Consider the following 13,048-nt stretch of genomic DNA (forward strand, 5'->3'; position numbering starts at 1 on the left):
GCCAGGCCGTGCCGGCGCCGCGCCGGCTCCGACCGCCGCAGCCCCGGCTCCGACCGCCGCAGCCCCGGCTCCGCGTCCTCCCGGGCCCGCGCTGCGGCCGGCGCGGGGAGCGCGGAGCGCGCAACTTACTTTCCGCCTGCGGTGGGCGCCCCGGCCCGGACTCCCAGCCCGGCAACGGCGCAGGATACCAAGCGGCGGAGGCCGGTCCGCACCGCGGTCCACGGCCGCCGCGCCCGGCCGCGCTCCGCGCTCGTCCCTACCTCAGCCGGCAGGCAAGCGTCCGTCCGCAGCGGCCGCGGCGCCGACGACTCCCTCCCGGCCGCCGAATCCCCGCACCCAGCGCTAATCATAATACCGAGCGGGCGACCGGCCGCGGGGAGGGGGTGGGGCCGAGCTGCGCCTGCGCGGCACGCGCGTCACTGTGACGCAACGCCGGGGCGGGGCCACGGGAAGGGCGGGGCCGACAGCACCTGCGGGTTCCAGCGCGCGGGCTGCTGGAGGGCATCCTGGCGGCGTCTCACCTCAGCGAGTCTGGGCTTTGGCTGGCGGTAGGAAGCAGGCGAGGCGCCGGAGGATAGGGGATGGTGAAGGAGGAAGCACCGGGGATATGGGACAATGGCTGAGAAAAGTAGCGCGAGCTGTCGGGAGAAATCGGAGGGAAGGGACAGCGTGCGCGCCGACTGCGTCCTGAAGCGGGGGGCTGAGGGCAGCACGCACTTTACCCTTTTAAAGGTTCGCCGCATTTCCCGCCCAAGTTTAAGCAAGGGGAGGGAAAAAATTAAATATACATTCATATGTATATATATACGCATATGAATATGTTCTTTTTCTCTACAGTTTTATTTCTTGGGAACCCAATTTGAAGGAATTTTGTTGATTTTGTTGCTATTTAAACAAAAGGAGAAACGCCCACCATCTGAATGCAGCGTTGGCTTTAAAGGTCTACGGGAGACACTAGCCGGCCCCATCAGTTAGCTGCCTCCACTGGAAACCGCCTGGAAAAGCAAAAGGTCGTGGAAAGTATTAAAGCATATGAAGTCCGGGATTCAAAACAGCAGACCTTAACCGTAGTTAACTAGATGGTTCAGCGGCCTGGTCACCAGGCCAGCTGACTCGGGAACGGAGCTTAACCAAAGCCAGAGAGGGGTGCTGGAGGCGGGGGGTGGGGTAGGGCACTGACTCCCACCTTTGAAAGCTTGTCTTGCAATGCCTAATCAGCTCTCTGAGGTTACTAAAAGGGAGAGCCAACAAGCCAGGTGCCGGGTTTCTCCAACCTGCTTTTCCCTTTCTGTTTCTCCTTTCTTTCCACCCTTCCAATAAAAGATGCCTAGTGAAGAAGGACACAAGAAAAAGTAAATATACAAATAAAAGCTGCTTAGATGCTCCAAATTTGATTAAATTGATTGGGTGCAGAAGAGAAATCTAGATGGCTTTAGCAAATGTCTTTGTTGACCTGCAAATGTCAGGTTTTTGTTTTTGTTTTTTCAGACTTTCTCCACAGCATCAATTTTACATGTCTGAAGATGATTGAAAAGTAAGAGTGGATTGTCGGGGTGGGGGGGGGCGCAAACCCTCAGGGTGATAACATAAGGTTTTCTATTATAGGGGGACTCCCAGTTACCCTAATGCTCTAGCATGGAGTGATGGATCATTGACTGGAGAAAGCCTTAGGCTCTAGGCCTCAGGCTGGGCCTCTACCCTTTAAGGATGAGTCAAAGCCCCAGTTCTGGGATCACTCTGATTTAGGAAGACCATAAAAGAAAAATCTCACTTTGATGCTGGCATTCTAACTCTAGCCATATGTTAAGCAGTATAGCTCCTTTGTGGAATTCGGTCCTTTATTACTGGGAAGTTGGAAGACTATGCACTTTTCCCCTCAGGGAGGTATCACTATTTAGGGAACCCAGTAAAGGGGAAAAAAATACTACTCTAATGGTCTCCCAAGGGAATTCCAGTGGTTGATAGCCTCTGCCACCAGGCTTATGGCCCCTGAGATGTAACAGTAACCACAAAACAACGGCCATAATAGATAAGCCCTTGGAAAAGAGTATTTATATTGTTGCCATGTGACTCAGGTTTTGACTAAAATCTATAAGGGTAACAAGGACATATGAATAGCAAAACAATAAATGAAAAGGAACAGAATATTAAATTGATTCAAATAACATCAGGGATACAGTTGGTACTGGCCACATGGTAAATCATTTATTCATCCCCCGTATTTCTTCGGAAGCTAGAGTGCTGCTGGCAAGAACATGACCCATTTTCAGTTCCACACCATAAATGTGGTAACATGATCTGATTATGCTTAGGCAATATTTAAGAATATTCAAGTGCAAATTAATATATTATTACTTAACTTTGAATTTAAGCAAATATGTTTATTATTAATGAAGAAACCCCTCCTCCAAACTGCCCTGGGGCTTTCTCCAACACAGACTGCTTTTTTAATGTTAAGTCTTTTTATGGACCCATAAGCTTTAATTAGATATACAGCACTCTACAAAACGACAAGATGGAGCATGCAGGTTTGCATTACAGTCTCTGTGATTCAGATCTCAAACATAACATAATGCCACCAATTTAAAGAAGAAGTTGTTTATTGGAAGGCAACCAGGGAGATGCTACGAATTAGTTCAAGATGTGAAAAGCAAGCAGATTCTTGAAAGAATTGCAATTTTCATCTTGGGACACCCTCCCCCCACACACACATACACATAAAAAGCATCATATTGTCTTCTCCAGATATTGTTAGTTTTCATAATTTGTAAAAAATTTAAAATAAATATATTTAAAGCAATAGATATTGAGTACTCATCTACAGTTCAGTTTCAAGGTGTGACATGGTAAAGATTTTCATTTACATATTTAATTAGTCATTTTATACATTGATACTCGTGCATTTCTAAATCCTGGCTTCATCCCAGTAGGACCAAAATAATACTTCATTGGAATGGCCCACAGAGTTCCTGAAAGACTTTCCCTTACCACCCCCTTGGCATCAGTTAGCACGTTTCACTTTTGTATCTCAGATGTCAGTTAAGGCCAACCTGTGTGTGTGTGTGTGTGTGTGTAATATATTTTTGATAGTTGCAAACAAAGATTGAAAATGCCAGCCCTTAACTCTGTTTGTAACCTGTGACCTAGGAGATATGCCTGTCATTGCCTGGCATTGAATCCCAGCCCCATCACTTAATGCTATATGGCTTTGGGCAGGTTGCTTAACTGTTTTCTCCTCTGTAACACTGGGATGGCAGTGATAATGATACCTTTCTTATAAAGTTGGTATAAAGCCACTGGTAAACTTGCTGTAAAGCAATCGTTCTCAAAGTGTGCTCCCTCGACCAGCAGTATCAGCTTCTTCTGGGAACTGAATCAAAATGCAAATTCTCAGGCTCCGCTCCAGATGTACTAAATCAAAAACTGTGGTGATTCTCATGCAAGTTAGAGTTTGAGAACCACTGTTGATGGGATTAAGTGAGTTTATTTGAAGTATTAAAACAGTGCCTGGGACACAGTAAGTGGTATATTAATGAGTATGTTTAAATGAGTACAATATGATGTTGCCAAGATTTACAAAGTTTAATTTAGGCCTAAAGAAGCATGCCCATGTTCTCTGGCAAGTAAACTCCTTCTTAATCCCATGTCCAAAAGCTTTAACATGGCCTGCCAAACCCTTCATAATGTGGTCCCCACCTTCCTTTCCTGCTTTTTCTATTCTCCATGTGTGCCACATCTCCAGCCTTCCCTGTTCTCAAACGGAACTGCTTTTTCACATCTTCAAGACTTTGCCGATTCTGTTCCCTCTGCCTGGAAATGCCCCTCTTCCCCCCACTTCCCACACTTGCAATCTCCTGAATTCCTGCTTATGCTTCAGAATCTAACTGCAGTGTCCAACCTCTTCTGTGGTGCCCCAGCCCGCACCCAGTCAGAGCCAAAGACTATCTGGACCCATACCTCCCTGCGCAACCCGCTTAGAGCATTTATCATTGGCTGTTGTAATTGTTTACTTTCCCATTTTCTGCCTTTGGCTCTTCAACTCATAGAAAACAAGGATTTTATTTCATTTAAAATTCTATTCATGCCACTTGGCCCTGACGTTTCAAGAGGGCGGCCCAAGGACTTATACTACAGACTTCGGCTATCACTGCAGACTTGGGGTATTTTTTTTTCACAAAGATCTTTTAAGAATTTGAACTAGTTGTGAGCATTTTAAACATGGGAGATTTAATTTTTATGTTTAATCACTTTATTGAGGTCTGATTTGCATATTGTAAAGTTCACCCAGAATACATGGTAATTCAGTGATTTTTAGTAAATTTACAAAGTTGTGCAGCCATCACCTTAATCCACTTTTAAAATATTTCCATCTCTCCCAAAAAGTCTTCTCATGTGTATATGCAGTCATTCACACTCCAATTTCAAGTCCTAAGCGACCAGTAATTTGTTTTCTATCTCTGTAGGTTTGCCTTTCTAGAAATGTTATATAAATAGAATTATACAATGTGTAGTCTGTAGTGTCAGGCTTTTTTCACTTAGCATAAGATTTATCCATTTTGTAGTTCATGTAGTTGTATCAGTTCATTCCTTTATATTGCTGAATAATATTCCATTATATAGATAAACTACACTTTATTTCCACATTTTTGCTATTGTGGATAATGCTGCCATACATAATTATATAAACTCTAAAGGGGGACATGTTTTCATTTTTCTTGGGTATATTTCTGGGTCGAATTATTGGGTCATGTCATAACTCTTTAACATTTTAAGGAAGTGACAAATTATTTTCTAAAGTGACTTACTATTTTATATTCCCATCATCAATATATGAGGGCTCTAGTTTCTCCACATCCTTGGCAACACTTGACATTATTTGACCTTTAGGTTATCACTATTCTAATAAAAGTGTAGAGGTATCTCACTATGATTTTAATTTGCATTTCTCTGATGACCAACAATGTTGATCATGTTTTCATGTGCTTTCTAGTCATTCATATATCTTCTTTGGTGAAAGATCTATTCGAATCTTTTGCCCATTTTTAATTGGGTTGTTTGTCTTAATGAGTTTTAAGAATTTTTTACATATTTCAGATATAAGCCGTTAATTAGATATATGAGTTGCAAATATTTTCTCCCAGACTGTGGTTTGTCTTCTCATATTTTTAATATCTTTAAATGTGCCAAAGTTTTGCATTTTGATGAATTCCAATTTATCAAATTTTTCGTTTTTATGAATCATGTTTTGGATGTCATATCTAAGAAATTTTTGCCTAAGCCAAAATCAAACGATTTTTCTCCTGTGGTTTTTTTTTTTTTAAAGATTTTATTTATTTATTTGAGAGAGAGAGAATGAAAGACAGCATGAGAGGGAGGAGGGTCAGAGAGAGAAGCAGACTCCCCGCTGAACAGGGAGCCTGATGTGGGACTCGATCCCGGCACTCCAGGATCGTGACCTGAGCCGAAGGCAGTCGCTTAACCAACTGAGCCACCCAGGCGCCCCTCTCCTGTGTTTTTTTTTCAAGTTTATAGTTCAATTTGACAATTTTGTCTATAATCCAATTTGAATTAATTGTTCTACATGATGTAAAGTGTCTACATATTTTATCAATTAATTCATTTATTGCATGTGGATAGTCAATTGCCCCTGAACCATTTGTCAAAGAGTATCATTTCCCAATTAAATTGCCTTGTCACCTTCATTGAAAATCTATTTACCATAATGTAAGGATTTTCTGGACTTCCTATTCATTTCTACTGATCTATATGTCTATCCTTACACCACTGTGACATGGTCTTTGACTACATTAAGTTTTTAAAATGGGCAGAATAAGTCCTCCAAATATGTTGCTCTTTTTCAAAATTGTTTTGCTATTCTAGGTATGTTGCAATGCCATGTAAACTTTAGGAGCAGCTTGTCAATTTCTACCAAAACAGTTTTTTTGGAATGGGATTTTTATTGGAGTTGTGTTGTATGTACAGATCAATTTAGGGAGAATTGCCATCTTAACAATAATGGGTCTCAACAGTTCATGAACATGGTATATCTCCCCATTTATTTAGATCTTTTAAAATTTCTGTCAGCAATGTTTTGTAGTTTTTAGGTGTTACACATCTTTTTTTACCTTTATTTCTAAGGGTAATTTAGGTAACAAAAGATGTGTATTTCTAAGGGTAACAAAATAGCACTTTTTAGTGCTATTATGAATTGCATTATTTTCTTTATTTCTAGGTTGTTCATTATCAGAGTATAGAAATGTTGATTTTTATATCCTCCAACATTCTCACTTGTTAGTTCTAGTTGGTGTTTTCAGATTCACTAGTATTTTCCAGAAGCAGGATCATATCATCTAAAAATAAAGACAGTTTTATTTCTTCTTTTCCAGTCTGAATGCCTTTAATTTCTTTTTCTTATCTTCTTGACAGCCTATAACTTACCATATGATATTGAATAGAAGTGGTTAGTTCTTCAGGTTGCCTGGCTCCATCAGTAGAGCATGCGACTCTTGATCTCAGGTTTGTAAGTTTGAGCCCCACATTGGGTATAGAGAGTACATAAAAATAAAATCTTTTTTAAAAAAGTGGTGAAAGTAGATATTCTTGCTTTGTTCTCAAAAACTCATTTAGTTTTCCATTATTAAGTATGATATTTGCTATAGATTTTTCTTAGGTGCTTTTTATCTGTTTGAAATTCCCTTATATTCAGAGTTTGTTTAGAGTTTCATCATGAATGAGTGTTGGATTTTGTCAATGCTTTCTCTGCATGCATTGACTGTGTAGATTTTGTCTATTACATTAATATGACACATTGCATTAAATAATTTTCAGATGCTAAATCAACCTTGCATCCCCAAGATAAATTCCACTTAGGTCAATGTTACATGCTGCTGCATTTGATCTTCTTATATATGTTCATGTGGCATAATGTGATGACTTCAGCCTCAATGAGCTTGGAAGTGGATTCTTTTCCAAAGCCTCTAGTTAAGAGCCTGGGTCCAGCTAACACCTTGATTTGAGCCTTGTAAGACACTGAGCAGAAAGCCCTGTTGAGTCTGCCTGTACTTCTGATCTACAAGAACTGTGAGTTAGCAAATATATGTTGATTGGGCTGTTAAGTTTGTGATAATCTGTTACATAGCAATAGAAAACTAATATACCAACTTAGTCCAATTTTACTCTACCATAGCTAGAAGTCCAGCCTCATGGCAGAGTTAATTTTAAAAATAAAATCAAGATTTCTGGCCCTCTTGAAAAATGGGAAGATATTACAACTTGAGATTTGAATTTTTCACATGTCAAACCAACTGTTAGAGCTAAGCAATGGCTTTCCCCATCCTCCTTATTAGCCAGGGCCTAGGTCCTCCTTCATCTGTTCTGGTGCTTCAGCGCAGGCCTACATCTCTAATTACAGGCCTGGCCCTGGGACATCTGAATCTGTAACACCTGATCAGCACATGCCCAACTTAATGAGCCCAAGTGCTCAATCAGCATTTGTTGAATAAGTGAACCAAACTACAGAACCAGTGACATGGGGGCATTTTACATAAGAGTGCATGAATGGACAGTTAGGATGTCTGAGGCTGATGGCAGTATACCCTTCAGTACACTCAGGGGGATTTCTGAGCCTATCTGCCTGAAGGAGATTCCCTGGAAGTCCCATGGATTTTCACATGCATCCCATTGGCCCTAAGTATGTCATATGGCCAGCCCTAGTTCCAAAGGAGGCTGGGAAATGTGGTGTTCAGCTCTTCACCTGCCACCTCCACCCCCACAAGGAGATCAGATTCTGACAGGAGAAAGAAGAAGATAGACACTGGGTTAGTGGCCAGCAATTTCTATACCTAGATCATGAAAAAGGACAAAACCAGCACCCAGAGACCTTCTTGTGCCCGTTCCCTATCCGTGCTTCCCCCCAAGGGTAACCACTTTTGACTTCTTATAGTCTTGCCTCTTCTTCATCTTCCTATAAATGGAATCATATAGAGTGTGTTCTTTTGTGTCTGGCTTCTTTTGCTTGCATCATGAATATTAAAGAAAAAATAAAACTAGTATCAGAACAACTCAGGTTTTCTAATATGAGACTCATTAGCCTCGAGGAAATCAAGATTGTCAGTGATGGAATTATCCACTTCCATTCCTTGAATTAGTTGTCATTTGCCTTCAGCCATGGACAGTCCAGAAAAATGACCAGTAGGAATAGTAACAATGTTTTTCTTGTGGAAGATAGTAAAAATATTTTTAAATTACCTCTAAATGTGTGGACACGGAATGGATGGCCCTAGTGCTGGTGGGAGTAGTGTCTTAGGACCCCTGTTAGGCCAGGGGTTGGCTTTCAGTTGCTGAATTGTTAGGAGGTCATGGACAGGTGGGGTGGGCTCCTCAGAGAGGAGCCAGGATGGCCAAGGCTACAGGACTGTGAGGCTCCAGGGAGTCCGTGCAGAATAAGCTCGTGTGTCGGTGTCAGTGAGTGCTGGCTGCATGTTAGCCCTTCTCTTCTCCAGAACAGTGCGAAGATTGAATGGCTTCTGTGAACCTGTAGCCACAAGGTATTCTGGCGTCATATGGATCACTACAGCTCAACGGTGGTGTCTGTCATGATGAAAGTGAGACTGCTCTGTCCCCGTGCAGACAGGAGATGGGACACTTGGCCACACAGTGGGAGTTGGCATCTGATAACTGAACGGAGCTGAGCCGAGCCATCAGGGCACGGATGTCAAAACAGCTGATATCATTTCCTTAGAGCAGCCTTACAAATAAAGCTTTACTCATTTCCAGCTCACAATTCTTTGAACTGTCCCACCCTGCTTCAAAATCAAGGAATATTAGACATTATGTAAAAAAGAAAAAAAAAAAGGGGCGCCTGAGTGGCTCAGTCAGTTTAGCATCAGATTCTTGATCTCAGCTCAGGTCAAGATCTCATGGATCCTGGGAGTACACTTGAAGATTCTCTCCTTCTGCCCCTCCCCCCACTTGCATGCACGCATGCCCTCTCTCAAAATCTTTTAAATTAAAAAAAAATTAAAATAAAAAACCAGGATAGGGAATATTGATTCAGGACTCGAGACTACTCTCCCAGAACTAGTAGCCCTATGTTCGCTCCCAGCCCCCACTCCCTTGCTTGCTTGGACTATAGAACCCAGCAAAACTAAGCGATCACTTTCCTGGCCTTCCTCGCAAGTAGGGGTGTCCATCTAATCCAGTCTGGCCAATAAGATCTGGGTAGAATTCAGCTGAGTGGGATGGGGGTGGAGTGGTGGTTTGGGGAACGCTTTTGCTTTTCTGATAGAAAGGGACAGCTGCAGCTGGCTCTGGCCGTCCCCTTTCTTCCTGCCCCAATTGGGCATGATGCCTGGAATAGGAGCTGCCATTTTGCAACCAGGAAGGAGAGGCCAAGAGAATCACAGCTATGCTGGCTCTGGACCCCATGAGCTGCTGAACAAATGCTAACAGCTGCCTGCTCCGGACTTTGTGTTCTGTGAAAAAATTGAAAATTCTATTTGTTCATTATGCTTCCTTATAGCTGAAAGCCTTCCTGACTGATACAACCAGTATAAACCATTACTTGTCATGGATGGGCAAAAAAAAGGTAGTGGGGATAGGGGTATAAGGATTTTCCTAAGTCTAGTGAATTCATCAGAAAGAAGCTGTAGAGGGGCGCCTGGGTGGCTCAGTCAGTTAGGCATCTGCCTTCAGCTCGGGTCATGATCCCAGGGTCATGAGATCGAGTCCCACATCGGGCTCCCTGCTCAGAAGGGAGTTTGCTTCTCCCTCTCCCTCTGCCCCTCCCCCGCTCACATGCGCACACACTCTTCTCTCACTCTCTCTCAAATAAATAAAATCTAAAATAATAAATAAATAAATAATCTGTAGACACTTGTTCTCAAAAGCAAGGGAGGTATCGAGTCCTGCTAGGGTCAAGTCAAGATGACACAGAAGCTGACTTGAGGAGACTTCACTGGCCAAGGAGGAGACAATTTGAGCATTGGAAAACAATGCCTACAATGGATTAAATTGAATTAAGAGTGGGTAAAGGAAGACAACCAAGCACTTCTCCTGCCTTTCTGGTATGAACTGTATTTCAGAGCAACCAAAGAGATAATAAGGGGTTCTTTATAGAAGAATTCCAGCTAATAAAGACAAAAGGAATGATAGAGTTAGAAAAACCACCACACTGGAACACCTAATGAAATAAAGAATCCAGGCAACCACCATCAATAACTATTAGGTGAAAGGTTGACAGGGAACCTTTGGATGGACCATGCTGATAACACCCGAACCCACTGATCAGTTTTTACATCTCTAAAAGTAGGGCAGTCAGACACGGTGCACCTCATGATGTAATACATCAGAAAATACAAGGCATCTGTGAAGTTTTCTAGCCAAAAAAAAATTTTAACAAGAATCTAACCCAGTTTACAGTAAATACAAGAACAAGTTGAATGATACTAGGAGGAAACAATCAGCCAAATCCAGAATGTAGGATATCGTACAGGACAATGACTCATTTCTCCCCTTCCTCAAGTAAATGGCATAAAAACAGGGCAGGGAGAAGAATTTACAGAGCAAAAGAGACTTTCAATTAAATATGATGTGTAGATCTTATTTGGATCCTGATTTGAATGAAACAACTATAAAATTATTATTGGAACTATTTAGGAAAATTTGGTTTGTTCTGGGTATTGTATCACATGAAAATGGCATTGTGGTTATGTTTTTTAAAAAGTTATTCTTTGATAGAGATACCTACTGTAACATTTAGGGATGAAATGAAATGATGCCTAGAATTTGCTTTAAACTATTTGAGCAAAGCCAAACAAAAATTGTGTTGTGTGCGATGGGGAGGTTAAGACGAGACAATTCAGGGGTTTATTGTATTTTGTTCTCCACTTTTATGTATGGTTGAACATTTTGTATAAATTTTTTAAAGATAATACTATTTTAATTGGGTTTTCCTGCATTGTAGATGCTAATAGCAACAAAAATGAGAAAGCAATTTAAAAAGAACAATCCTGTCAAAGTCCCTAAATTCGTTTCCTTCCTTCACAGTGTTATTTTCATAAAAGCTAAAAAAAATGCTACAATCAAAGCTAGGATATAAAACAGTGTCATGTGACTGTACTTGAAAGCATGGGATGTTAGGGGCACTTTAGAGACACTAGTCCTGCTCAGCACACTTTCCATGTTCTTCTCCACGTGTGGAATACCCACGTTGGTTCTCCACTCTGTTCCTGCATGTTGCCAAGAGCACCTTGCTCTTTCCATTGATTTGTAATGACTTGTCCATCCTCTTTCACCAGACTATGAGCCATCCCCTCCCTCACTCTCATCAAGGACCAAAAATCAGTGCCACATATGCCATTTCCAATGCTCCCTCAACCCCCAACCCCTCACAAAAAATTCATAGTGTCTCTGCCATGACCCTCTTGCCTCTTCCTAGAAGACTTTACTCCAATTTGTTTTAAGCAGGGGAGATTATAAGTAATTATATTACATAGACAACTGTGCTGTTTTTAAAACTAGCAACAACAATACATGAGATCTGTTTTTAAAACTAGCAACAACAATACATGAGATCCTTAGCACTAGTAACTCTAGTTACTTAGAGCTAGGAACCCTTCCTTTATTTCTCCTCTAGCCTCTAACTTGCTAAATCAAGAAAAGGAAACCAGGGGCGCCTGGGTGGCTCAGTCGGTTAAGCGACTGCCTTCGGCTCAGGTCATGATCCTGGAGTCCCGGGATCGAGTCCCGCATCGGGCTCCCTGCTCGGCGGGGAGTCTGCCTCTCCCTCTGACCCTCCTCCCTCTCATGCTCTCTGTCTCTCATTCTCTCTCTCTCAAATAAATAAATAAAATCTTTAAAAAAAAAAAAAAAAAGAAAGAAAGAAAAGGAAACCAGGAAATATCCTAATGTTTCTTGAATTTTGGTCCCAAAGTCATGGGCATTGTGTTATATGTGGCGATTCACTCCTAACTGAAAATAACCCTGGTTTCCTCTGAGCTTTGATAACCACTCTGAGCCAGCCTTTGGTGAGAGGTCGGTCATACTTAGGTAGTACATTCAGCTGACCTTTAAGGAAAGACCTATCATTTTTCTGATACCCCCAAAGTTACAAATCACAGTGATGGAAAGGCAAACTGGATATCTGTCTCCTATCCTCATTGTTGACTTCTATGTCTCTCAGGTCTTAGCTGCAATGTCATAGCCTCTGATTTACCTCCTCCCCAATCTGGATTGGGTGGTCTCCTTTGTGTTCCCATAACACATCATGGGCCATGTGGCATGGCTCTTCCAACACAAGAGTACAATCATCTCTTACCTTTACTCAGGATTACAAGCTCCTCCAAGATGGAGACTGAAAGTGTTCACCTTTGTATCCCCAGTGCTTTGCACATGGTAGCTACTCAATGAACACTTGTTTAGTAAATATACAAGGAATCAAATGAGTGGCTTTCAAGATTCAAAAGTTCAGAATTGAGACTCTAAATTTCAGTCATCCTACTTCTTAAGGTGTTAAATACCTTTTGTCCTCAAAGTTTAATTTAAAGGAATAATGTTGAAAGGGGGATCCCCCTAGTCCTCAGAAAGCAATGGAAAGGTTGGATAGAAGTGGGATGAGTTATGCAGGTGCTCAACACCCCACCCTCTCTTTCTCTTCTCAGTCTCTCTCCCTCCCTCCCTTCCTCCCTCTCTCTCTCTCTCCCTTGCCACTCCTGGAATGGCCAGCCTGAGGTTTTGCTTGTCCTTATCCAATCCTCTGTTCTGCCCTGTGGAGTGGAGGAGCGTTGGGGGTGTGGGTAGTGGTGAAAGGAACAAAACTGCTGGTAAGAGCTGAACGCTCCTTTAATGACACTTAACACACTCCCTTACAGTGCATGGGGGCTTGGCTCACCAGAGATGACTAAACTCTGATCCCCAGTCAGCACTCGGGCCGTCCCAACAGGGACCCTTTGCCTGGACCTGATGCTAATTAGTAGACCTCAGTCTGCACTGTGGATGGCTGTGGCTTATTCATGACAATCCCCATACTTCTTAAATAGTAAACTTGCAG

General features: G+C 42.2%; 1 protein-coding gene and 1 long non-coding RNA gene across 4 annotated transcripts in view; one reads left to right on the top strand and one right to left on the bottom strand.

The window, feature by feature from the left end:
* SNRK (SNF related kinase) overlaps window positions 1–373 on the bottom strand; it is a 57,258-nt gene extending 56,885 nt beyond the window's left edge. For 2 of the 3 annotated variants that reach the window (XM_034991242.1, XM_034991250.1), the window contains exon 1: window positions 261–373. The gene's annotated coding sequence lies outside the window, so the exon portion shown is untranslated. Of the gene's footprint in view, window positions 1–129; window positions 193–260 lie in introns of those variants that run through there. The other variant, XM_034991260.1, reaches the window with a different exon arrangement.
* A 98-nt stretch (window positions 374–471) lies between these two features.
* LOC118001236 lies at window positions 472–2,145 on the top strand. Its single transcript, XR_004676652.1, has 2 exons — window positions 472–732; window positions 838–2,145. It is a non-coding gene; the product is annotated as an uncharacterized LOC118001236 (long non-coding RNA).
* The last annotated feature ends 10,903 nt before the right edge of the window (window positions 2,146–13,048 follow it).

The sequence above is a fragment of the Mirounga leonina genome, unplaced genomic scaffold, assembly GCF_011800145.1.
Source record: "Mirounga leonina isolate KUSES-001 unplaced genomic scaffold, KU_Mleo_1.0 Mir_115, whole genome shotgun sequence".
Lineage (NCBI taxonomy): Eukaryota > Metazoa > Chordata > Mammalia > Carnivora > Phocidae > Mirounga > Mirounga leonina.